The sequence below is a fragment of the Oryctolagus cuniculus genome, chromosome X, assembly GCF_051225735.1.
Source record: "Oryctolagus cuniculus isolate XC-2025 breed Fujian yellow rabbit chromosome X, ASM5122573v1, whole genome shotgun sequence".
Lineage (NCBI taxonomy): Eukaryota > Metazoa > Chordata > Mammalia > Lagomorpha > Leporidae > Oryctolagus > Oryctolagus cuniculus.
In genome coordinates this window covers 131,214,915-131,238,660 of record NC_142888.1, presented here as the reverse complement: position 1 = coordinate 131,238,660, position 23,746 = coordinate 131,214,915, and the positions used below count along the sequence as shown (strand labels likewise).

Below are 23,746 nucleotides of genomic sequence, written 5' to 3'. Positions count from 1 at the left end.
TGGAGTCTATGTCTCTCTTTAGATCCATTAACATTTTCTTTAAATAGCCAGGTGCCCTGGCATTGGGTGCATATACACTTATTATAGTCACATCTTCCTGTTGAAGTGACCCCTTAATCATTACATAGTACACTTGTCTCTTTTAACAGTTTTTGTGTTAAGTCTATTGTGTCTGATGTGAGGTTGACTGCTCATGCTCGTTTTTGCTTTCCCTTACCATGGGATATATTTTCCATGCCTTACTTTCTGTCTACCTGTGTCTTTGTTGGTGAGATGTGTTTCTTATGGGCAACACATAGATGGGTCTTGTTTTTGAATCCATTCAGCCAGTCTGTATCTTCTAATTGGGGAATTTAGGCTGTTCACTTTCAAGTTTACCATTGATAAGTAGTGACTTGGCCTTGCCATTTTCCCATAAATATCCCTATTGTTTGCCTCGGCTTTCTTTCTGCTTTTGCTAGGAGATTTTTCTGCTTTCACCTTCTTTCACAGTGATGACTGTAGTTCTGTGTTTTTGCGTGTAGCACATCCTTAAGCATCTTATGTAAGGCAGGACGAGTAGTGACGTGTTCTTTGAATTTCTGTTTGTTACAGAAAGTCTTTGTTTCGCCTTCCTTCATAAATGAGGGTGTCGCAGGGTACAGTATTCTGGGTTGACAGTTTTTTTCCCTTAGATTTGGACTGTGTCTCTCCATTCTCTGTCCTAGTCTACAGGGTTTCTGATCAGAAATCAGCTGTCAGTCTAATTGGAGATCCTTTGAAGGTAATCTGTTGCTTCCCTCATGCACATTTCAGAATCTTTTCTTTATGCTTTACTGTTGAAAGTTCGACTACAATGGGCCATGGTGAACATTTTTTTCTGCTCATGTCTATTAGGAGTTCTGTGTGCTTCATGTACTTGGATGTCCCTTACTTTAACCAAATTTGGCAAGTTTTCTGTTATTCTTTCATGGAATAGGCCTTCTAATCCATTCTCTCTCTTCACACCTCCAGGAACTCCTAAGACCCATATGTTGGGTTGCTTGATGGTATCCCATAAATCTCAAACACTGTTTTCAATTTTCCTAACTTCTTCTTCTCCTTCTCTTCCCTCTGCTCTTCCTCCTCTTCCTTCTGACATATATTTCTAAAAGTGTGTCTTTAACTCAGATGTTCTTTCTTCTGCCTCACCAATTCTGTTGTTAAGGCTTTCCACATCTATTTTATATGAAATACTGAATTTTTTCATTCCAACTATTTCATTTTGTGCCCCCTTTGGACGCTCTATCCCAAGGGAAAATTTTTCAACCATGTCATACATGGATTTCTTCTCATTGATTTTCTTCTCACTAGTCCTATGATCCTTCTTTTAATTTCTGTTCAGGCATTTCATCAAGCCGTCTTCAGATTCCTAATATTGAAGTGTTGTCACATTACTTTGTGGGAGTCATGCTGTCTTCCTTGTTCTTGTTCCTTGCATTTCTGGGGATTGTTATGATGCATTTGTGGACATACTTGTTGGATTTACTCTCCTGGTAGATTTTAACTTGGAGCTATGCCTCTGTGATTTAGTGGGGTATCTGCTCTTTCAGGGAGCACTGTACAATGCTGAAGGGTGGTGCAAGAATTCAGGGTGACACCAAGTTGGGCATGGTAGATCTCCTCCGTTGTCAGCAGGGGAGAGGCTGTGATCACTCCTGTTGGGGTAATCCCACCCTCACGTCCTCTCTTCCAATGTGACCGATGCCAGTGGTTAGCCCACAGTGGCCAACATAGATAAGATTTCAATAACCGCCCTGCTTTCTGCTTCCTTCCTGTGTCTGAGGCCATCCTTTGGTGGGTATGTGGTCTCAGGTAGCTTCATGACCCACAACGTGGGGGCTCATCTGGAATCTGTGCCTACGTGGAGTTGGGGCTCCGAGAGGGTGGAGAGACATGTCCCACCCAGTTTTGGGCAGCCTGCTCTGCCTGGGTTCTCAATCCCCGTGGAAGCTGTAGACAAATTCGAGGCTGATTGGCCAAAGGCAAAGCAACAGACACACTGGGAGAAATGAAAGCAAGCACTATGGGCCACCAGCTCACTCCATATGTAGAAACAAGGTAGGAAAAATTGTACTTTATAAGTAATGTCCTGGTGGTAGGGCATTTTCTGGGTCAAATGTGTGTCCCTAGAATGTAGCTGAGAAGCAAGCACAAATCTCAGGGTGTGTGAGATATGTCTGAAAGGGTGGGGGGTGAGCACATCAGAAGGCTTTCAAAGGGACCTCCACACACAGTACACATCCACATTGTGTGGATTGACTGTGCCAAGCCCAAAACAAGAAACTAATTTCTAGAGCTATGGAAGAGAGAGCACAGAAAGCTCTCTTCAGCAGTCCCCCAAGAAAGTCCTTTGTGGAGGATGTTTGGATTCTGAAGGGATACCCCTTGGACCAGAGGCAAAAATAAGAAGATGGTTAAATACTGCTGTTGCATTTGGCCAGCACATCCAATGTTAAGGCTTCCAGTGTTCTGCCCTAAATCTGGTTCAGACGAGGGCTGGGTATGCCAGCCTCTAGTTTTGCATGTACACGGTCGAGCCTCGTCTTCCCAGGAGCAGAGAGATTATTCTCTCTGCTCGATGAGAAACCCAAGTTCCATTCTGTTAGCCTCCACTCCCAAGTTTCTTCTATAAAAGGTAAGGAAAGGGACTCCAGGACTAAATCCTGAGATCCCTTACCTCCTATACACCTCAAAATAGAGTCTGAGAGGAGCAACCAGTGAGGGAAGGAGAGCCAGGAGATGATTGGAATGAAGAATCAACTGAAGCATTACTGAGGGAAGCTCAAAAAGTCTTTGTAATCAGGGAGGAGGAAATCAAAACCAAGAGGCAAAAGGCATGATATTTACAGTGGAAGGCACAGTGGACAAGAGACTTGAGAAAAGGTCCTCATAGGGTAATGGAAGCTCACCGTGGCCAGCATGCTATAAAGAATGGAGGAGTAGCTGCTAGAACTGATGAATACACTCTAGAGCAGCTAGGTGCTACAATGGTGTAGAGCTAGTACATTTCAAAAGGAATTGTCCCAATATCATATGTTCTCCCTGATCGGTGACAACTAACAGAGCACCTAAAAGGAAACCTGTTGAAGTGAAATAGAAACTATGAGAAATAATGGCTTGAAAAGCCCTTGTCCTGATTGTCGAGCAACAACTTACTATTTTCTTCCTTTTAGTATTTGTTTGTTCTACTTAGTACCATTGGTTGAACTCTTTCATTAACACACGATTATTCGTAGGTGTTTAAATTTAACTGAAAGGCTGGCGCCGTAGCTCAACAGGCTAATCCTCTGCCTGTGGCGCCGGCACACCAGGTTCTAGTCCCGGTTGGGGTGCCGGATTCTGTCCCGGTTGCCCCTCTTCCAGGCCAGCTCTCTGCTGTGGCCCGGCTATGCAGTGGAGGATGGCCCAAGCCCATGGGCCCTGCACCCGCGTGGGAGACCAGGAGAAGCACCTGGCTCCTGACTTCGGATCAGTGCGGTGCGCCGGCCGCAACGCGCCGGCCGCGGCGGCCATTGGAGGGTGAACCAACGGCAAAGGAAGACCTCTCTCTGTGTCTCTCTCTTTCACTGTCCACTCCGCCTGTCAAAAAAAATTAACTGAAAATGATCCCGTGAAATATAAGAGTGGGAATAAGAGAGGGAGGAAATGCACAGTTCGGCACATGCTCAATCGGATTTACCCTAATGGTAGATTTAGAAATGTGCCAGGGGATTCCAATTCAATCCCATCAAGGTGGCATGTACCAATGCCATCTCACTAGTCAAAGTGATCAGTTTCAGTTCATAATTGATCATAATGATAGGATTAAGTGTCAGAGGGATCACATAAACAAGACTAGTGCCTGCTAATACTGATGAAAAGAGAGAACGATCCAACATGGGAAGCAGGATACACAGCACGTTCATAGAATGGCAGATGTCCTAAACAGCACTCTGGCCTCAGAATCAGCCCTTAAGGCATTTGGATCTGGCTGAAAAGCCCACGAGAGTATTTTAGGCATGGAAAGCCAAGACACTGGCCAAAAAAAAAAAAAAAAAAAAACTAAATGAAAGATCTCTGTGAGTGAGATCCCAGCAGAAAGAACGGGCCATCAAAGAAGGAGGTACCTTTCTCTGAAGGGAGGAGAGAGCTTCCACTTTGACTATGGCCTTGTCTAAATAAGATTGGAGTTGGCAAACTCAGGAGGCTTCTGTAGCCTTGGCAGCTCATGACAAGAGCTTCAGGTGATTACTGACGTCATAAATAAGAGTGTCAGTCGTTAAATCAACAACAGGAGTCACTGTGCACTTACTCCCCATGTAGGATCTCTGTCCTTAATGTGTTGTACTATGTGAATTAACGGTATAACTAGTACTCAAACAGTACTTTATACTTTGTGTTTCTGTGTGGGTGCAAACTGTTGAAATCTTTACTTAGTATATACTAAATTGATCTTCTGTACATAAAGATAATTGAAAATGAATCTTGATGAAGAATGGGATGGGAGAGGGAGTGGGAGATGGGATGCTTGTGGGTGGGAGGGTGGTTATGGGGGGAAAATGCCGCTATAATCCAAACGTTGTATTTTGGAAATTTATATTTATTAAATAAAAGTTTTAAAAAAAGGAATTGTCCCGAGTTAGAAAAAGATGATTCCATCATGAACTTAGATGAGAACCAAGGTGGGGGAGGGGGGAGGTCAGGGGTTCCTTTATCACAGGTCTCACCTGAAACCCTTGGTAAATTTAAAAGTGGGACTTCAAGGGGAAGACTTAATATTCCTGGTGGGTTTCAGCCTGATCCTTCCTTGCTTGTCAACCAAAGGGCACAAACTTATCCCAAAAAATTACAGTGTCTGGTGAAAAAAAGGGGAGTATTTCAAGTCCCAGTATTAAAAAAAAAAAACCAGAAGTTCAAATAAGGTCAGGAGAAATTGAAGTTACCTTCCTATATGTTCCAGAGGTGGGAACTAACCTGCTCAGCGCAGATCTAACTGCTAAATTAGGACTGGGCCTCAGAGTGGATTATGGACAGCTACGAATCCTGATAGATTTCCTTAGAGAAAGGGAAGAAAAACCCATTGACCCCTAAGTACCGATGAAAGGGGAAATGTTGGGGGGGAGGAGGTGGGAAAGATAGTTAAAAATTACACCTCTGAAAATTAAACTCCAGTACCAAAGGAGATAGTTCATAAAAGACAATACCCTCTTTCCAATGAAGGAAGAAAGGGCTACAACCCACAGTAGAGGTTTTCATTAAAGACGGACTGTTAGAACTCTGAGTTGTCCCCATATAACACTCCAGTTCTTCAGGTAAAGATACAATGGGTCTTATAGATTAGTACAGGGTTTGCACGCTATGAACATCGTGGTGCCAAATCCTTACACCTCCCTCAGTAAAATTCCTCATGAACACAAGTGGTTTAGTGTGGTTGCTCTAACGTATACTTTCTGGGCCTGCCCGCTAGACTCAAGAGAGTACAGACCTCTTTGCTTTTAAATAGGAAAATCCCCATACAGGAAGAAAACAGCAATACAGATAGACGTATGACCCTAAGGTTTCACTGAGACATCCAACTTATTTGGTCATGTTTTGGAAAAAAAATTGGAGCAATTCCTTGCAAGCTGGTGTCTCCCTGCACCTGAGCTCTAGCTGTTGGACTATGTAGATGACCATCCTGATGTTAGGATCGAGGTGTCAGTAGCCACCAGGGATCTACTTAACTTCTTGGCAGATAGGAGCCTACGTGTTTCCAGGCATAAGCTTCAATTTGTAGAAAAGGAAGTAAAATATCTGGGGCATCTGATCGTGAAGGGAAGTGCTGAATCAATCCCAGGAGAAAATCGGTATTGTACACCTCTGCTTGCCTAAAACCAAATGGAAGCTGAGAAAGCCGCTAGACCTAACAGGGTATTGCCAACTATGGGCTGATTCTTACACTCAAAGGACAAAAAGTCATTATTACAAACTTTTGGAGGAAAGTTCTGACCCTTAGAATGGTCCACAGAGGAGGGTCACACAGTAAACGCATTCAAGCAGGCCCCGATGACAGCCCCTATCCTAGCCCCTCCCTCGCTGGAAAAACCTGTTCACCTCTTTGTCACAGTAGATGAGGGTGCACCTCTTGGAGTGCTTACCCAGAGTTGGGGAGGAAAAAGACAGCCTGTGTGGCCTTTGTATCTGAACTACTTGATCATGTCTCTAAAGGATGGCCCGAAATGTGGATGGATGTGAAAGCAGTGGCTGCCACTGCCTTACTGGTGGAAGAAAGCCAAAAATTAACTTTCCGGAGAGCACTCACGATGAGCACCCCACATCAGGTCGGAAGTATCTTAAGCCAAAAAGTTAAATTTCCTTGACATATCCAGTATCCTAAAATATGAAAGCATCCTTTTGGAAAGAGGTGACCTAGTTCTTCTTTTTTCCTTAAAGATTTATGTATTTTTCTTGAAAGAGTTACACAGAGAGAAGGAAAGGCAGAGAGAGAGAGAGAGAGAGAGAGAAATGTCTTCCATCCGCTCGTTCACTCCCCAGTTGGCCACAGCGGATGGAGCTGCGCTTATCTGAAGCCAGGAGCTTCCTCCAGGTCTCCCACATGGGTGCACATGGGCCTTAAGAGGTGACCTTAGCAGGAGATGCCTACACAAACCCCGGATTTCTATGGAGGGGAGAAACTGACCCAACAAGACCTAGCATGACTGTTTATACATTGTAGAATATGAAAACAAAGTTAGACCGGTTATTAGAGATACCCTGTTACATGAGGTAATGAGGCTGTTTGTGGATGGGTCATCCCTAGGAATAGAGGAAAAACGACACAGTGTTTGTGCAGCCATTGATGGTGATAGCTGTTCAGTATGTGAAAGGGACAGATTGCCCAACAGCTGGCCTGCTCAGACATCTGGTGGGTTGCACCTGCTTAATTGGGCTCTAAAGCTTTTTGAGAGCCAGGAAGGGAATATTTGCATGCCCCTCCGGGATACTTATGGTGTGGTACACACTTCTGGAAAAATGTGGACAGAAAGGGGGCTTTTCAATAGCAAGGGAAAGAACTGATTCACAGAGAAATGATTACACAGGTCCTAGAGAGTCATTTGCTCTCTGCTGAAATGACAATGTTCCATGTAAATGGCCACTAAAAAGGGAACCCCCTTGAAGCTGTTGGAAATAGGCTAGCTGATGAAGCTGCTCAATAGGCTTTATCAATAAAAGATTAAATTATACTATTTAATCCCAAGCCACTCCGATAGTATGAAGCCCAATCCTCCAACGACAAAAAGGAGTTAGTTTAAGTAGAGGCTCCTAATGAGGGGAATGACTACTCCTTAACGGGAGAGAAGTGACCAGTAAACCAATGAAGAGGAAATTGATGGCCATATAACTCAAAGGGAGCCATTGGGGCCCTAGGCCTTGTGTGGCACAATACTGAGAGACCATGGCTGTATGGGAATCTATACTGTCGCTAAACAGATGTGCGCAGGCTGTGTAACTTGTTGGAAGGTAAATAATAATAAGAAGAAAATCGGCTGCTGGGGCAAAGGCCCCCAGATTGAGACCATTCCAAGGTATCGGGGTAGACTTCACAAGGTGCCTAAAATTGGGAGATTAGAATATTTGCTTGTGTTTATAGAAAATCTCTCTCACTTTGCCTCTTAGAACAGCCACTGTGTGGAATGTTATTACAGTAATCTTAGAACAAGTTAAACTTAGACTGAGTCTGGTAGAAAATCTCGATTCAGGCAATGGGAGTCATTTTACATCAACAGTGCAAAAGGGGGTCATGGAGGACTCAGAAGTTCAGTGGGACTGCCATACACACTGGCACCCATTCTCCTCATGACGGGTAGAGAGTGGAGAAAAAAAAAAAAAACAGCCTCTGAAGAAAAATATGACCGGGTTGGCGCCAGAAGCGTGGCATAGTGGGTAAAGCTGCCATCTGCAGTGCTGGCTTTCCATACAGGCGGCGGTTCAAGTCCCAGCTGCTCCACTTCTGATCCAGCTCTATTCTTTGGCCTGGGAAAGCAGAAGAAGATGGCCCTAGTCCTTGGGCCCCTGCACCCACATGGGAGACCTTGAAGAAACTCCTGGCTCCTGGCTTGGGATAGGCGCAATTCCGGGTGTTGTGCCAATTGGGGAGTGAACCAGCAGATGGAAGAACTATCCCTCTGCCTTTCCTTCTCTCTGTGTGTAACTCTGCCTTTCAAATAAATAAATCTTAAAAATTTGGCTAGCAATGCAGTGTAAACTCCCCTTCCTCTGTACCACGTGCTCAGCAATACCCAACCTCCATTGCCTCTCTGCCCTGTGTTTAGGCATTGTATTGTGTTTAGATTGTGCCTCCAAATTTGCTCAACCAGTGAGGAACTGGGGGAAGGGATCTCCACGTCCTAGGGATACAAGGAATGTAACTTGTGAAGAGTGCCACCTGCTTCCACCTGCTGGCCACCACTCTTGAGACCGGGTTTCAACACACACCTTGCTTTCTGCTGCCTTCATGTATCTGAAGCGATCCTTTGGTGGGTGGTTGGTCTCAGGTGGGCTCATTCCCCACATACATGTTGAAGTTTGGCAGGAAAGCCAAATTGACATCTTCCAATTCTTATCCAAGGACAGGATCTGCTCCTACGTTACAGACCGTTCGTTGTGTCTTTGCATGATTGAATGTGGTTTCCTAGGGTGGCCTTCACCCAAGATTACCTCCCATTTGCCTATTTTGTGACACCCGTTTCTGGAGATTGATCTCTATGTCACGTTGGCATGCAGCTACTGACAGAGCTGATTATTGGGAATATCAGGAGATGGTAACATGTGCTCCAACAGATGATCTACAGATAACTCCCCGTGGAACGACGAGATTCCATGACTTGTCTCCATGCTCGTGCCTAGTAGAGCACATTGTGAATGGCTGGCCTTGCAGTCAGTTCATTGCCCAGTTCCTCGCTCTAATGACCCATGCTAATGACAAAGCACTTTCTCACTGATCTTACCAGAGTGTTGGTGTTAAGATTTGCCAAGGCCGTTTGACAGCCTGCATGGTTCATGCTTCATTTCCTTGTCCCTAGTCTCAGTGGACTCCTGGTGAGTGTCTGGCCTTTAGAGCATTTCTCACCAGAAGAAGTATTGGTGATGGGTCTTGAGGTATGAGGAGGAGCTCGACAGCTGAGTGAGGATGGAAAGGGTGGTTCCAGCAAGAAGCAGAGGCTGGTCCATGCATCAGCTAGGGTGTAAGGAGCACAGAAAACATGCTCACATCTTTACACATCAGGGACATGCAAGTCAGCCACAGTTCAGCGCTTAATGCCTTTCCCTGTGGAAACAAGAAAATGACGATGTGGTGAAGTTGTGAGCTTTACGCATTGCTGCTGGGACTTCAGAATGAGGCAACTTCTGCACAGGACAGTCTGGTAGCTCCCCCAAACATCAAGCATGAAATTAACATAACACTTTCCACGCCTAAGCTTGTACAAAAGAAGTTATGAAGGGGTGTTCAAGCCAATACGTGTTTCTGGTATTTTTTTCAAGTGTATTTGTTTGAATGGCGGGGGAGGGGGGAGGGAGGGAGGGAAGGAGGGAGAGAGCGCTTCCATCTGATGCCTCACTACCCAAATGGCCACAACAGCCAGGGCTAGAGCAGGCTGAAACCAAGTGCCAAGAACTCCATCCCGGTCTCCCACGTGGGTGCAAGGGCCCAAGCACTTGGCCATCCTCTGCTGCTTTCCCAGGACATTAGCATGGAGCTGCATTGGGAGGGGAGCTGCTGGAACTCAAACCGTTGCTCATGTGGGATGCCAGTGCAGGTGATGGTTTATCCCCCTATTCCACCACGCTGGCCCCCTCCGTGAGTTTTTCTGCATGTTCACAGAAGCACTTCCCAAGGGTCAAGTGGAAACATGCCAACATTTCCCCATTTGGTGTAGAGATTAACCCATATACAGTAGGCCAGCTCTGTGGTGTAGTGCGCTGAGCCTTTGCCTGTGGCTGCGGCCTCCATACGGGTGCCGATTCGTGTCCTGGATGCCCCTCTTCTGAACCAGCTCTCTGCTAGTGCCTGAGAAAGAAGTAGAAAATGGCCCTGGGGCTGGTGCTGTGGCGCAGCTAGTTAAAGCCCTGGCCTGAGGCGCCAGCATTCCATATGGGCTCCAGGTTCTAGCCCCAGCTGCTCCTCTTCGGACCCAGCTCTCTGCTATGGTCTGGGAAGGCAGTGGGGGATGACCCAAGTCCTTCAGCCCCTGCACCCGCGTGAGAGACCCGGAGGAAGCTCCTGGCTCCTGGCTTTGGATCAGCACAGCTCCAGCCATTATAGCCATCTGGGGAGTGAGCCAGCGAATGGAGTACCCCTCTCTCTGTCTCTACCTCTCTCTGTAACTGTATTTCAAATAAATCTTTTTTTTAAAAAAAAGAAGATGGCTCAAGTGGTTGGACACCTGCACCCTCATGGGAGAAGCAGAGGAAGCTCCCAGGTTGTGGCTTTGGATCGGCCCAGCTGCGGCCTTTGGTGGTCATTTGGGAAGTGAACCAGCAGATGAAAGACCTCCCCTCTCTGTAACTCTTCCTCTCAAATAAATAAATAAATAAAATTCTTAACAAAAAATAAATAGGGCCTGTCTGCACCATGGAATGTGATGCAGCCACAAATGAGACAGAATGTCCGGACATGTGTTACAACAATTGGATGTATCTTGAAATCATTTGAAGTGAAAGGAGGCAGACACCGAGAGTAAAGATTCTATGACTGTATGTTTGTGGAAAATCATGGAAGCCTGACTTGTTTTTAAAAGATTTTATTTATTTATTTGAGAGGTAGAATTACAGACAGTGAGAGGGAGAAACAGAGAGAGAGAGAGAGAGAGAGAGAGAGAGGTCTTCCATGTGCGCATTGACTGCCCAAATGTCCAGCAGTGGCCAAACTGGGGTGATCTGAAGCCACGAGCCAGGAGCTTCCACAAGGTCTCTTATGTGTGAGCAGGGACCCAAGGACTTGGGCCACCCTCCACTGCTTTTCCAGGCGATTAGCAGAGAGCTGGAGTGGAAGCGGAGCAGCCAGAACACAAACTGGCACCCATATGGAATGCCGGCACCACAGGCAGAGGATTAGGCTCCTGGGCCACAGCACCAGCCCCAGAAGCCTGACTCTTGTAGTCCAGTCAGGTTGCAGAGCAGTGTGGTGGACTCAAGGACTGGGGGGAGGTGGGAATGAGAAAGGACCGCTTGATGGAATCAAGATTTCCTGTGGGACTCCTGGGAACCTGGTGGGAATTGATGGAGGTCAGGGTGTCCCAGGATTCTGAAGTGACTGAATGCCACTGAATGGCACACTTCCAAGGGCAAATCTGAGCTTGCGTGAATTTTTCTTCAGTGAGCAGCTTTTAAGTAGCAAACATAGGAGTTTGTAGGGAACCCAGCCTGACATGGCTGCAGCCATCTCGGTCATATCCACCATCACGCACTTTAGGTGAGCCTGGAGGTCATGATGTTACCCGTTAGGATAACCTGCTGCTCTGCTCTGATGCCCTGGAGCATGACTGCCTCCTGAGAACGTCCAGGTGCACCGTGGTCACCGTAAGCCTCCTTTGCCTTTGGAAATCCTTTCTCTCCTGCCTCGTGGAGCGAAGATCTTATGTCTCTTGGCCGCCGGTTCTGCCCCTGAGTCACCTCAGTAAATTACACTTTGTGCCTTCCTGGACTTTCTGTCTCTTTCTCCCATTTCTCCACACCTCTGCCTCTGGCAGCCGGTTAATGAGAGCCAGGTTTTGCCGAATCAGAGAACTCGGGCCAACATCATAAAGTCTGTGTGTCGGGGCCCGCTTTGTGGCACGGCAGGTTAAGCCGCCCTGTGGAGGCTACCATCCAATCTGGGAGCACTGGTTCGTGTCCCAGCTGCTCTGCTTCTGATCCAGCTTCTTGCTACTGCCCCTGGGAAGGCAGCAGCAGATGTCCTGATGCTTAAGACCCTGCCACTTGAGTGACAGTCACACATGGTGTTCCAGCTCATGGCTTCAGCCTGGCTGAGCCCCAGCAGCATTTGTGGTCATTTGGGGAGTGAACCACAGCCAATGGAAGACCTCTTTTTCTGCCCCTCCCTCTCTGTCACTACACCTTTCAAATAAGTAAAATAAACCTTATGGGAAAGAAATAAGATTTGGAGCCGATGTTTTGACGTAGTGGGTAAAGCTGCTGCTTGGGAGGCCTGTGTCCCACACAGGTGTTGGTTCACTTCTGGGCTGCTCTACTTCCAGACCCAGCTCCATGTCAATGGCCTGAGGAAAGCAGCAGAAGAGACGGCCTAAGTGCTTGGGCCACTTCCAACCACTGGGAGTACTGGAAGAAGCTCGTGGCCCAGCCCTGAGAATTATGCCATCTGTGAGCAAACCAGTGAATGGAAGATCAATCTCTCTCTGTCTCTCCCTCTCTCTGTAACTCTTTCAAATAAATCGATCTTTTTGAAAAAAGTACGATAATAAATAGAAACAAGTGGTTTTGAAAAAAAAACACTTAGGCAATGAACTTTTAAAATACTTGTTTAGCAAAGTTGTTGTGCCTACTTGTGTGTGTGTGTGTGTGTGTATACACACACACACACATATGTAGCATTGATGGGAAAAATGCCTATTTTTGGAAATAAATGAAATAAATACATAAATGTCTGGGAGACCGTTTCCATTTTTTGCAAAACTCTTTTGGGTCTATCAGATCGAGAAACACCTGGGATTTTATAGCTGCTGCTTCATTCCACCTCTTGCCCTGGTGGGCTGTTTCCAATGAAGGGTGGGTGCCTCCTGCCTGCTCAGATGCTGCACTGGGAAAGGAAGACCTCTTGGTCCCCAGAACAGGTTCTTTGGGACCACAACCAGGGTTCCATTCGACCAAGTAACTGTTTAGGCCCGGCTGAAGACCCCTTTTCTTCTGTGGCCTTTAACCATCCCTTCCAGGGTGTGGACTTTAGTGATGGGTGTGATGAAAGGGGAGACCAGGGAACAGAGACATTAGGGCATGATATGAAAGACACACAGCTAGCGAGTGGCGGGGCTGTGCGGCAAACCCACATCTGTCTCTGTGATCTGAAGCCGTCCCATGAACTGGCCCCACTCTGCGCACCCCAGGAAAGTAGGTGGTAGGATGGGCAAAGAAGCCAGTTTAACGCTTCATTCAGCTGGCACATGGGTACAAAAGGGGTCTGATGTGGGCTTTGCTTTGTGGGGGACATGTGGAGCAGAGTGGCTTGGTCTTGCTCCGTGGCCCCCGGGGACCAGTGCTGCGCTAGGACTGTCTCAAACCTCACCCTGTGATAGCTGATCCTGGGCATCACTTGCCAGCTCAGCATTCAGGAGCCCCACCACGGAGCAGGCTGGACTCTGGCCCAGGCGCATTAGCAGGGACCTGGATTGCAAATGGAGCAGCCGGGACTTGAGCCTGCTCCCCTGTGGAATGCCGACATCACAGGTGGCAGATTTACCCACTGCAGCACAGCACTGGCCTCATCTGCAGATCACTGAAGGGACAGAGAGTCCACAATCCCTCATGCATGGCATGGGCCTGGCGTCGTGTGTCCCGGCAGAACCTGGATCCCTACTCTGTGCCTCTGGAGAGACCAGCGGCTCTTATGCTTTCTGTTGTTCCTGCTTCCCCAACTCACTTTGTGAAAATTCACCCCCAACCCCCAATATCTACTCCAAGCAGAATTTGGGGTAATGTCTGCAATCATTTGTTCATTCGTGCAGTCAGTCCCTGGAGGGGCAGGGTGGAACTGGCCGAGAGGGAGACCGGCACCTCTGCTCCGAGGATGCATTAGCACTTCCTGGTTTCCATAGAAAGCCCACGTCAGAGGTTTTGATGACATTCTGGTTTCTATGACAACCGGGGCACGCCATTCCTTCCTGGCAGCAGACACGTTTCACGTTTCACAGGGATATTCACAGACTGGAGACATGGAATAACTGTAGAAACATCAGAACCCGTAGGTTTCTGCCGTCAATGTGAGTGTGTGAGTGTGTGTGCCTGTGTCGGGAGTGGGTGCCTTTTTAATGGGCCATGTAGGGCTCTCATCCCTCCTGTTGATGAGAGAGGCCAGCAGCTCCTGTCGAAGGGGGCCTGAGGACATTGAGTAACGAACGTGTCTCCCCACCCCCCTCCCCAGCACTCTCATGGTCCTGCCATGGCAGCCGTTGTGTGAGGGCTTTGCCATCGGAGCGCTTTAAAGTGCAGACCCACCCCCCACCCCCCCAGGATCTGTGAACGTACACCTATGCGTAGCCAAGGTTGGGGCACGTCCCCTTAATGATGGGACTTCACTCCTTGTACGCGTCCTTACGGTGATGAGAGGTCTGGTGTAGTACGTGAGCAGGGGGAAATGTGAAGCCAGAGACTGCTCAGACACATGGGTAGCCTGGATGGTGACGTGTAACTCTGTGACCCAGGGGATGGGCCTACTCTACTCACCCTGGCTAGCTCACCCAGGGCCTAGTCTACTCACCCTGGCTAGCTCACCCGGTGACCGAGCATCAGTCCTCCAGAAGACACATATCCCGTCTGCACACCCCTCGCTGCAGCTGGGTGAGTGCAGGTCGAGTCAGTGAGGGCCCCTTCTTGGCTGTAGAAGCAGTGCAGGCAAGCCCCCTCGCAGATGTCCTCCGGGCGCTGTTGCACGTGCGCACGCGGTGCAGGGGATCCAGGTCTTTTCTGTGTTCTCCGTGCTCCCAGGAGGGAAGTTTCGCCTTGACAGGACATGCTGTCTCATCTCCGTCACCATCTGTGCTTCAGGATGGAGCAGATTCGAGGCACAGGGCATCCAATCTCCAGGCCCTACTGCCACGCGAAGCTCCCTGATTCTGACAGTCTGACCCTGCCGGCCCCACCTTCCCCTTCCTTAAGACTCCCTGAGAGCGTCCGCCAGTCAGAGCCTTCCTTGCGGGCAGGAGGTCAGCAGGCAGGTGAGCTGGACGTGCCTTACCCTCGATTCCCGTCCTCTAAGGGCTACTTCCGATTTATACTCTTCAGAGACGAGCGGCCTGGGATTGCCCTGGACACAGGCAGTCCGTAGTGGACATCCCACCCCGCCCTCGGCACCCAGCGCTCTGTCTGTGGCCCACAGAAAGACCTGTGCCTGCAGAATCATTGCTGGTATACTCTCCAGAGAGGTTGAGGGTCCCAGCTTCGAGCGGGCCCTCCTCTCCCATCCCACTACCCCGTCCACAGCTCACAGCTCCCTGTCATCGCTGGGAGGGGTCTTGGGGATCATGAGCCCTTTCCGTGGCCTCCTGCAGAGCCTTCACGGAGCTGGGCCTGACTCTTTCCTCAAGTCCAGGCCCGCGCTCCTAGGGTCTCCTCCTCCATGCCCATGGGTTTGCTGGCTGCGGTGCCTCCCCGCCTTTCTCCCGACGTGGCTGCACCCGCCCCTCACAACACCGGACCCCCTTTGTTGCCCTCTCTTTCCAGCCTCACCCCGTGCTGGCCTCGGGATCATTTCATCGGTTTTCCCCCTTGATGGCTGTCCACATGGGTAGGTACGGTCGTGCCTCTGTGTGTCCATGTGCCACGCGTGTGTCCATGAGTGCCACATACAACCATGGGGTGCTGGCAGACTGGAGTGTGCCTTGTGGTGTTTTCCATTATTGTGGATCATTTTCCAATGTTGCTTCCCCTCTGTCTTCTCGGCCTCCAGTTGGCTATGGCTGCTCTGTGTCAGGTTGCGAGTTCTAATAATGAGCATGTCTTGCCAGGAATATGAAACATTCCTGCAAGAAAGTGTCAAGTGTAATCTCACCGTTCCTGGTTTCTGTGGTACGCCTTTGCCAAGCCTGCTTTCCTTTTGCTCACCTCTGTGTGATTCTGCAGGCCCTGCCCCCCGAGTCTTCATACAGTAAGATGGACATGCACATGCACACACGTGCCTGACCTCTGCCTGATATTTCACGAGAGTTGACAAGTTGCGCCTACCCTCATGTCTCATGTCGATCGTGCTCCTCTCTGTGGTGTAGCCACATCGTGAGGTTTCTGTTCACCACTCCGGATGCTTTTTTGGCGTTTCTGTGTCTGTCTTGTGCTAAGGGAAGTACGTGTAGCACTGTCCTCCCGGTGAGTGTCAGTTTTCCAGAAGCTGCATAATTCACCTGAGTCTTCTCTGTGCCCACCCACGAGGCTCTGCCTCAGTCCTCCCATTGGACACGCAACGCACTATCGTGGGCTTAGAGCCCAGAGTCATGGTCCTTGGCCCGTGGACAGCACCTGGCATCTGCCCAATAGGGTTTGCAGGGTGCACAGCACCCGACTCACCTTGTGGGCACGACAACCCTCTGTCCTCATGCAGGACAGAGGGCTCCTCAGTGGATCCCCAACCAAACGACACGCCTCATTCACTGGCCAGGGTGTGAATGGTTACGGAGCTCTCATCCTCAGCAACGAGGAGGTGACCCTTACTTCCGTAGGCCTAATGTACTCTGTGCGAGCTTATGGGAGCTGTGGGGGTCTGGAGGTCTCGTCTCCCCTGAGGCAGGTAGCAGGGTCTGCTTTCAAAGCACAGCCCCCCTTTGAGTGGGAACTGTGTGCAAGGGGGCTGTGCTTTGCAAGGGAGAGTCTGTACGCTGGTCTTCAAGTAGAGGCCTGGATAAGAGACCAGGACGTTTGCACAGCCCTTGCCTGAGGCGCTCCTGCGATTCCTTCTCTGAGTAGTAGACGATGGGGGTGGGGGTCGCAGGTGCCTGCCGAAGGGTTGCTGGTGCTGCTTTGTTGTTCAAGGAAATTTGAGAGGCAGTGCCCTCGTCGCTTGAATGTGAAGGTGCCTGTCTGTTTACGTCGTAGCTCACGGTTTGCAAGGTGTCAAAACGAATTCTCTTTTCCTCCTACGAAAAAACTGAGGGCAGTTCAGGATGCTGATGCTTGTGATCCTTACCATTGACAGATCACTTGTATGCACAAAAAAGAAAAACAGAAAAAGCATTCTCCAGGAAAGTGTGACCTCTATTAAAGTATGATATTAGATTAGTGGCCAAACTTCAAGGACAATGCATAGATGTAAATCCTCACCCAGTCTCCAAAACCCCGCTAACACAGTGACACCTTTAAAACTTAAGAAAGAAAACGAAACAGAAAGACTCAATTGTACGCTTCTGCGGCTTTCTGCTGCCAATGGAAAGGTGCAGGCGTCCATTTTCTTCATCAAAGGGGTTCTACAGAGTGCTCCTTTATCACCGAGAGGCACACGGCCAGCTCGTCCTCACAGGGCAATGCGTGTGCTGAGGGAGGTTTAAAGTCACACCCCTGACCGCTGAGAAGCAGCTCTGGTCAACAGCTCGTCACACAGGGAGGAGTGTTGGGGTGAGAATGAGAGGACGCCTGCCCCCGAGCAATGCTGTGGGGCGCCACCTCCACAATGACCCCAACTGGGAGAAAGCTTCCAGAGGGTTGGGAGATGGTTTTGGCTTTTCAGAAACTTTTCCCCCAGATTGCTTGAAGTGCCCACCTGGGCTAGGAGCTTCCGCAATGACTTTTCCTACATCATGGCTGTTGACAGGAGAAAGAAAAGCCCATTTGATTATAGGCCCTTTGATCCTCGAGCAAAATGCTAATGGGCTAGAACACAAGTTGTGCCCCCAAATCATCAACACTTGTTTTGGGGGATTTTATTCTTAGTGCCCTGAAGTTGACTGAGATGTTACACAGTTCCCACTCAAGACTCATAGTATCTTCCTTTTGTTTTAACTCGGCAGGTGGTGTTTGGATGCAGCCTGCAATTCCGGATGCATTTCCAGTCGCTGGTCCCCAGGGAATGTGGAGTTACTTCAACATCTTGGTTTGGTGGTGTTGCCGTTCTGTTTCTTTCACAGGGTTCCTGGTTGGCACAAAAAATACATGTTTTCTACCTCTGAGTCTCTCTGTCTCTCTCATTCTCTCTCTCTCTCTCTCTCTCTCTCTCTGCGTCTTTCATTCTCTCTCCCCCATTCTCTCTCTGCCCCTCCTACTTCTCTATCTACTGTGTGTCTATCCACCTACCTCTATTGTATACCTGTCAGCTCACTATCATGCATGCAATTATAATCAGATATCTCTGCTTCTGTGTGCATCCTTCTGTATCTAATCTGTATCCATCTGTTTTTCTCAGCCTCTGCATGCAGTTATCCTTTTCTTTCAGTCTATATACATTTTATATCCTTCTGTGCGTCCACGTGGTCTTCTAGATAGGACCTGTAAATTTATCTGTGTGTATAAGTGCATCTGTCTTGGCTATATCAGTCCTCGGTCAGTGGCCATCAATCTAGCTCTGCATTTCTGTCTATGTAAATATTTCCACTTCCCTCTACATCTGTCTCTCCACGCAAACGTCTGCCTGCTTACCAAGCAACCTATCTAGTGACCTACCCTTCTCTCTGCTGGGAGAGAAGACAGTTCTATTCCCACTTGTACAAAATAGGATCAGAAAACCATACACAAACCTATATGGAAGTGCTGGATAGAAGGCATTGGGGCATTGGGCCACAGCGTGTGGTGAGAGGATTTGATAGTGGGACTTGACATATTCCCTTCAGATCATTCTCTTAAGGAGGCATTGCTGTTTTAGTCAGAGATATAATTTGATCATTGGTGTTGGAAAGTGCGACGTTGAAAGTGTGTGTTTCACGCTTGAAAAGGTGGAGCCAAACATGGATACAGAATAGTATTCAAATCCTGTGCGGTATAAACATATAGTAGGAACATGCTATCCTATACTATGGTATATGTGTCTAAAACAAGACGAACTTTCTGGAGCCTGCGGGGGCTTGCATGTTTGCAAGAAGCATGCCCTTGTGATGGAATGGCGGATGCTTCCTGTAGTTCTTTTTCAGTAATTTTAAACATCATTTCAGAGAGTTCGGCGTGTATATATTTTTTTGCAAGTAAGCAGCCATTTTTTAATTTATTTTGAAATGTCTACACCCGTATATTTCAAGAAAACCTATCAGTTTTGTCTCCAAGAGGTTTGAAGCATAAAAGAAAATGATGTAATTGTGCCATTTTAAACGTACAACAGACTTTTATGCTAAAAGTTAGAACTGGATGATTAGAGAGATGTTTGTACCAGAGTTCGAATTCCAGTCTAACTTTTTTGTTGTTGTTGTTCTTCAAGTGTTACCATCTTCTTATCTGTAGTTCCAGCTTTGAGGAATACGATGATAATATAGGTAAAGCTACTTTCTGGGAGTATTTTTCTTTTTTTAAACTTTTATTTAGCAAATATAAATTTCCAAAGTACAGCTTATGGATTATAGTGGCTTTTTCCCACCCCCATAACTTCTCTCCTGCCCACAACCTTCCCAACTGCCACTCCCTCTCCCATTCCATTCACATCAAGATTCATTTTCAATTATCTTTATATACAGAAGATCAATTTAGCATATATTAAGTAAAGATTCCAACAGTTTGCACCCCCATAGAAACACAAAGTGAAATATACTGTTTGAGTACTCGTTATAGCATTAATTCACATTGAACAACACATTAAGGACAGAGATCCTACATGAGGAGTAAGTGCACAGTGACTCCTGTTGTTGACTTAGCAAATTGACACTCTTGTTTATGGCGACCGTAATCTCCCTAGGCTCTTGTCATGAGTTGTCAAGGCTATGGAAGCCTTTTGAGTTCGCCGACTTCAATCTTATTCAGACAAGGTCATAGTCAAAGTGGAGGTTCACTCCTCCCTTCAGAGAAAGGTACCTCCTTCTTTGATGGCCCGTTCTTTCTACTGGGATCTCACTCACAGAGATCTTCCATTTAGGTCCTCTTTTTTTTCTGCCACAGTGTCTTGGCTTTCCATGCCTGAAATACTCTCATGGGCTGTTCAGCCAAATCCGAATGCCTTTAGGGCTGATTCTGAGGCCAGAGTGCTGTTTAGGACATCTGCCATTCTATGAGCCTACTGTGTATCCTGCTTCCCATGTTGGATCGTTCTCTCCCTTTTTTATTCTATGAGTTAGTATTAGCAGACACTATCTTGTTTCTGTGATCCCTTTGACTCTTAGACCTATCAGTATGATCAATAGTGAACTGAAATTGATCACTTTGACTAGTGAGATGGCATTGGTACATGCTATCTTGATGGGATTGGATTGGAATCCCCTGGCACATTTCTGACTCTACCTTTGGGGCAATTCAGCTTCAGCATATCCCAAATTGTACATCTCCTCCCTCAATTATTCCCACTCTTAAATTTAACAGAGATCACTTGTCAGTTAAATTGAAACATCTAAGAGTAATTGTGTGTTAATCACAGAGTTCAACCAATAGTATTAAGTAGAACAAAAAAAATACTAAAAGGGATAAAGTATTAAGTTCTGCATCAACAGTCAGCACAAGGGCCGATCAAGTCACTCTTTGACATAGTGTCCATTTCACTTCGACAGGTTTCCTTTATGGTGCTTGGTTAGTTGTCACCGATCAGGGAGAACACATGATATTTGTCCCTCTGGGACTGGCTTATTTCACTCAGCATGATGTGCTCCAGATTCCTCCATTTTATTGCAAATGACCAGATTTCATTGTTTTTTTTACTGCTGTATAGTATTCTATAGAATACATGTACCATAATTTCTTTTTTTTTAACTTTTATTTTAAGAATATAAATTTCCAAAGTACGACTTATGGATTACGATGGCTTCCCCCCCATACCGTCCCTCCCACCCGCAATCCTCCCCTTTCCCACTCCCTCTCCCCTTCCATTCACATCAAGATTCATTTTCGATTCTCTTAATATACAGAAGATCAGCTTAGTATACATTAAGTAAAGATTTCAACAGTTTGCTCCCACACAGAAACATAAAGTGAAAAATGATAGATGATTTTTTAAATGATGATGAAATCAGATCAGACCTATTGTCATGTTTAATCCCAGTGAGAGTCAAGTTGGGAATTGATGATTTCTTCTTTTTTTTTTTTTTACAGAAGGTCAGTTTAGTATGCATTAAGTAAAGATTTCAACAGTTTGCACCCCCATAGAAACACAAAGTGTTTGAGTACTCGTTATAGCATTAAATCTCAATGTACAGCACATTAAGGACAGAGATCCTACATGAGGAATAAGTGCACAGTGACTCCTGTTGTTGACTTTACCAATTGACACTCCCGTCTATGGCATCAGTAATCTCCCTATGCTCCAGTCATGAGTTTCCAAGGCTATGGAAGCCCTCTGAGTTCTCCGACTCTTATCTTGTTTAGACAAGGTCATAGTCAAAGTGGAGGTTCTCTCCTCCCTTCAGAGAAAGGTACCTCCTTCTTTGAAGACCTGTTCTTTCCACTGGGATCTCACTCACAGAGATCTTTTGCCAGAGTGTCTTGGCTTTCCATGCCTGAAATACTCTCATGGGCTGTTCAGCCAGATCCGAATGCCTTTAGGGCTGATTCTGAGGCCAGAGTGCTGTTTAGGACATCTGCCATTCTATGAGTCTGCTGAGTATCTCACTTCCCATGTTGGATCATTCTCCCCTTTATTTATTCTATCGGTTAGTGTTAGCAGGTACTAGACTTGTTTATGTGCTCCCTTTGACTCTTAGTCCTTTCATTATGATCAATTGTGAACTGAAATTGATCACTTGGACTAGTGAGATGGCATTGGTACATGCCACCTTGATGGGATTGAATTGGAATCCCCTGGTATGTTTCTAACTCTACCATTTGGGGCAAGTCAGCTTGAGCATGTCCCAAATTATACATCTCTTCCCTCTCTTATTCCCACTCTTATGTTTAACAGAGATCACATTTCAGTTAATTTTCAACACTTAAGAATAACTGTGTGATAATTACATAATTAAACCAGTCATATTAAGTAGAACAGACAAAAAAATACTAAGAGGGATAATGTATTAAGTTCTTCATTAACAGTCAGGGCTATGCTGATCGAGTCACCGTTTCTCATAGTGTCCATTTCACTTCAGGAGGTTTCCTTTTTGGTGTTCAGTCAGTTGTCACCGATCATGGAGAACATATGGTATTTGTCCCTTTGGGACTGGCTTACTTCACTCAGCATGATGTGTTCCAGATTCCTCCATTTTGTTGCAAATGACTGGATTTCGTTGTTTCTTACTGCGGTATATAGTATTCTAAAGAATACATATCCCATAATTTCTTTATCCAGTCTACCGTTGATGGGCATGTAGGTTGGTTCCAGGTCTTGGCTATTGTGAATTGTGCTGCGATAAACACTAGGGTGCAGACCGCTTTTTTGTTTGCCCATTTAAATTCCTTTGGATAAATTCCAAGGAGTGGGATGGCTGGGTCGAATGGTAGGGTTATATTCAAGTTTCTGAGGAATCTCCAGACTGACTCCCATAGTGACTTTACCAGTTTGCATTCCCAGCAACAGTGGGTTAGTGTCCCTTTTCCCCCAATCCTCACCAGCATCTGTTGTTGGTAGATTTCTGTATGCGAGCCATTCTAACCGGGTGAGGTGACACCTCATTGTGGTTTTGATTTGCATTTCCCTGATGGCTACTGATCCTGAAGATTTTTTCATGTGTCTGTTGGCCACTTGGATTTCCTCTTTTGAAAAATGTCTATTTAGGTCCTTGGCCCAAATCGTAAGTGGGTAGTTTGTTTTGTTGTTGTGGATTTTCTTGATCTCTTTGTAGATTCTGGTTATTAATCCTTTATCGGTTGCATAGTTTCCAAATATTATTTCCCATTCTGTTGGTTGCCTCTTCACTTTCCTGACTGTTTCTTTTGAAGTACAGAAACTTCTCAATTTGATGCAATCTCAAATGTTAATTTTGGCTTTCACTGCCTGTGCCTCTGGGTTATTTTCCAAGAAGTCTTTGCCGATACCTATGTCTTGCAAGGTTTCTCCAATGTTCTCTGATAAGTTGATGGTGTCAGGTCGTAGATTTATGTCTTTAATCCATGTTGAGTGGCTTTTTGTGTAAGGTGTAAGGTAGGGGTCTTGCTTCATGCTTCTGAACATTGAAATCCAGTTTTCGCAGCACAATTTGTTGAATAGACTACCCCTGCTCCAGGAATTGGTTTTAGATCCTTGATCAAATATAAGTTGGCTGTAGATGTTTGGATTGATTTCTGGTGTTTCTATCTGATCCATTGGTCTATCCATCTGTTTCTGTACCAGTATCATGCTGTTTTGATTACAACGGCCCTGTAGTATGTCCTAAAATCTGGTATTGTGATGCCTCCGGCTTTGTTTCTGTTGTCCAAGATTGCTTTAGCTATTCGAGGACTCCTGCGTCTCCATATGAATTTCAGCATCATTTTTCCAGATCTGAGAAGAATGTCTTTGGTATTTTGATTGGTATTGTATTGAATCTATAAATTGCTTTTGGGAGAATGGACATTTTGATGATATTGATTCTTCCAATCCATGAGCATGGAAGATTTTTCCATTTTTTGGTATCCTCATCTATTTCTTTCTTTAAGATTTTGTAATTCTCACCGTAGAGATCTTTGACGACCTTGGTTAAGTTTATTCCAAGGTATTTGATTGTTTTTGTGGCTATTGTGAATGGGATTGACCTGAGAAGTTCTTTCTCAGCCATGGCATTGCCTGTGTATACAAAGGCTGTTGATTTTTCTGCGTTGATTTTATATCCTGCTACTTTGCCAAACTCTTCGGTGAGTACCAATACTCTCTTAGTAGAGTTCTTTGGATCCCCTAAATAAAGAATCATATCATCTGCAAAGAGGGATAGTTTGACTTCTTCCTTCCCAATTTGTATCAATTTAATTTCTTTTTCTTGCCTAATAGCTCTGGCTAAAACATCGAGAACTATATTGAATAGCA

The 23,746-nt window shown here is 46.4% G+C and overlaps 1 protein-coding gene across 1 annotated transcript in view; it reads left to right on the top strand.

Moving 5' to 3' along the window:
* The window catches only part of LOC100353147 (uncharacterized), a 42,778-nt gene that overhangs the window by 5,767 nt on the left and 13,265 nt on the right, over positions 1-23,746 (top strand). Inside the window, exon 2 of the mRNA XM_051828521.3 lies at positions 17,703-17,790. The gene's annotated coding sequence lies outside the window, so the exon portion shown is untranslated. The remainder of the gene's footprint in view (positions 1-17,702; positions 17,791-23,746) is intronic.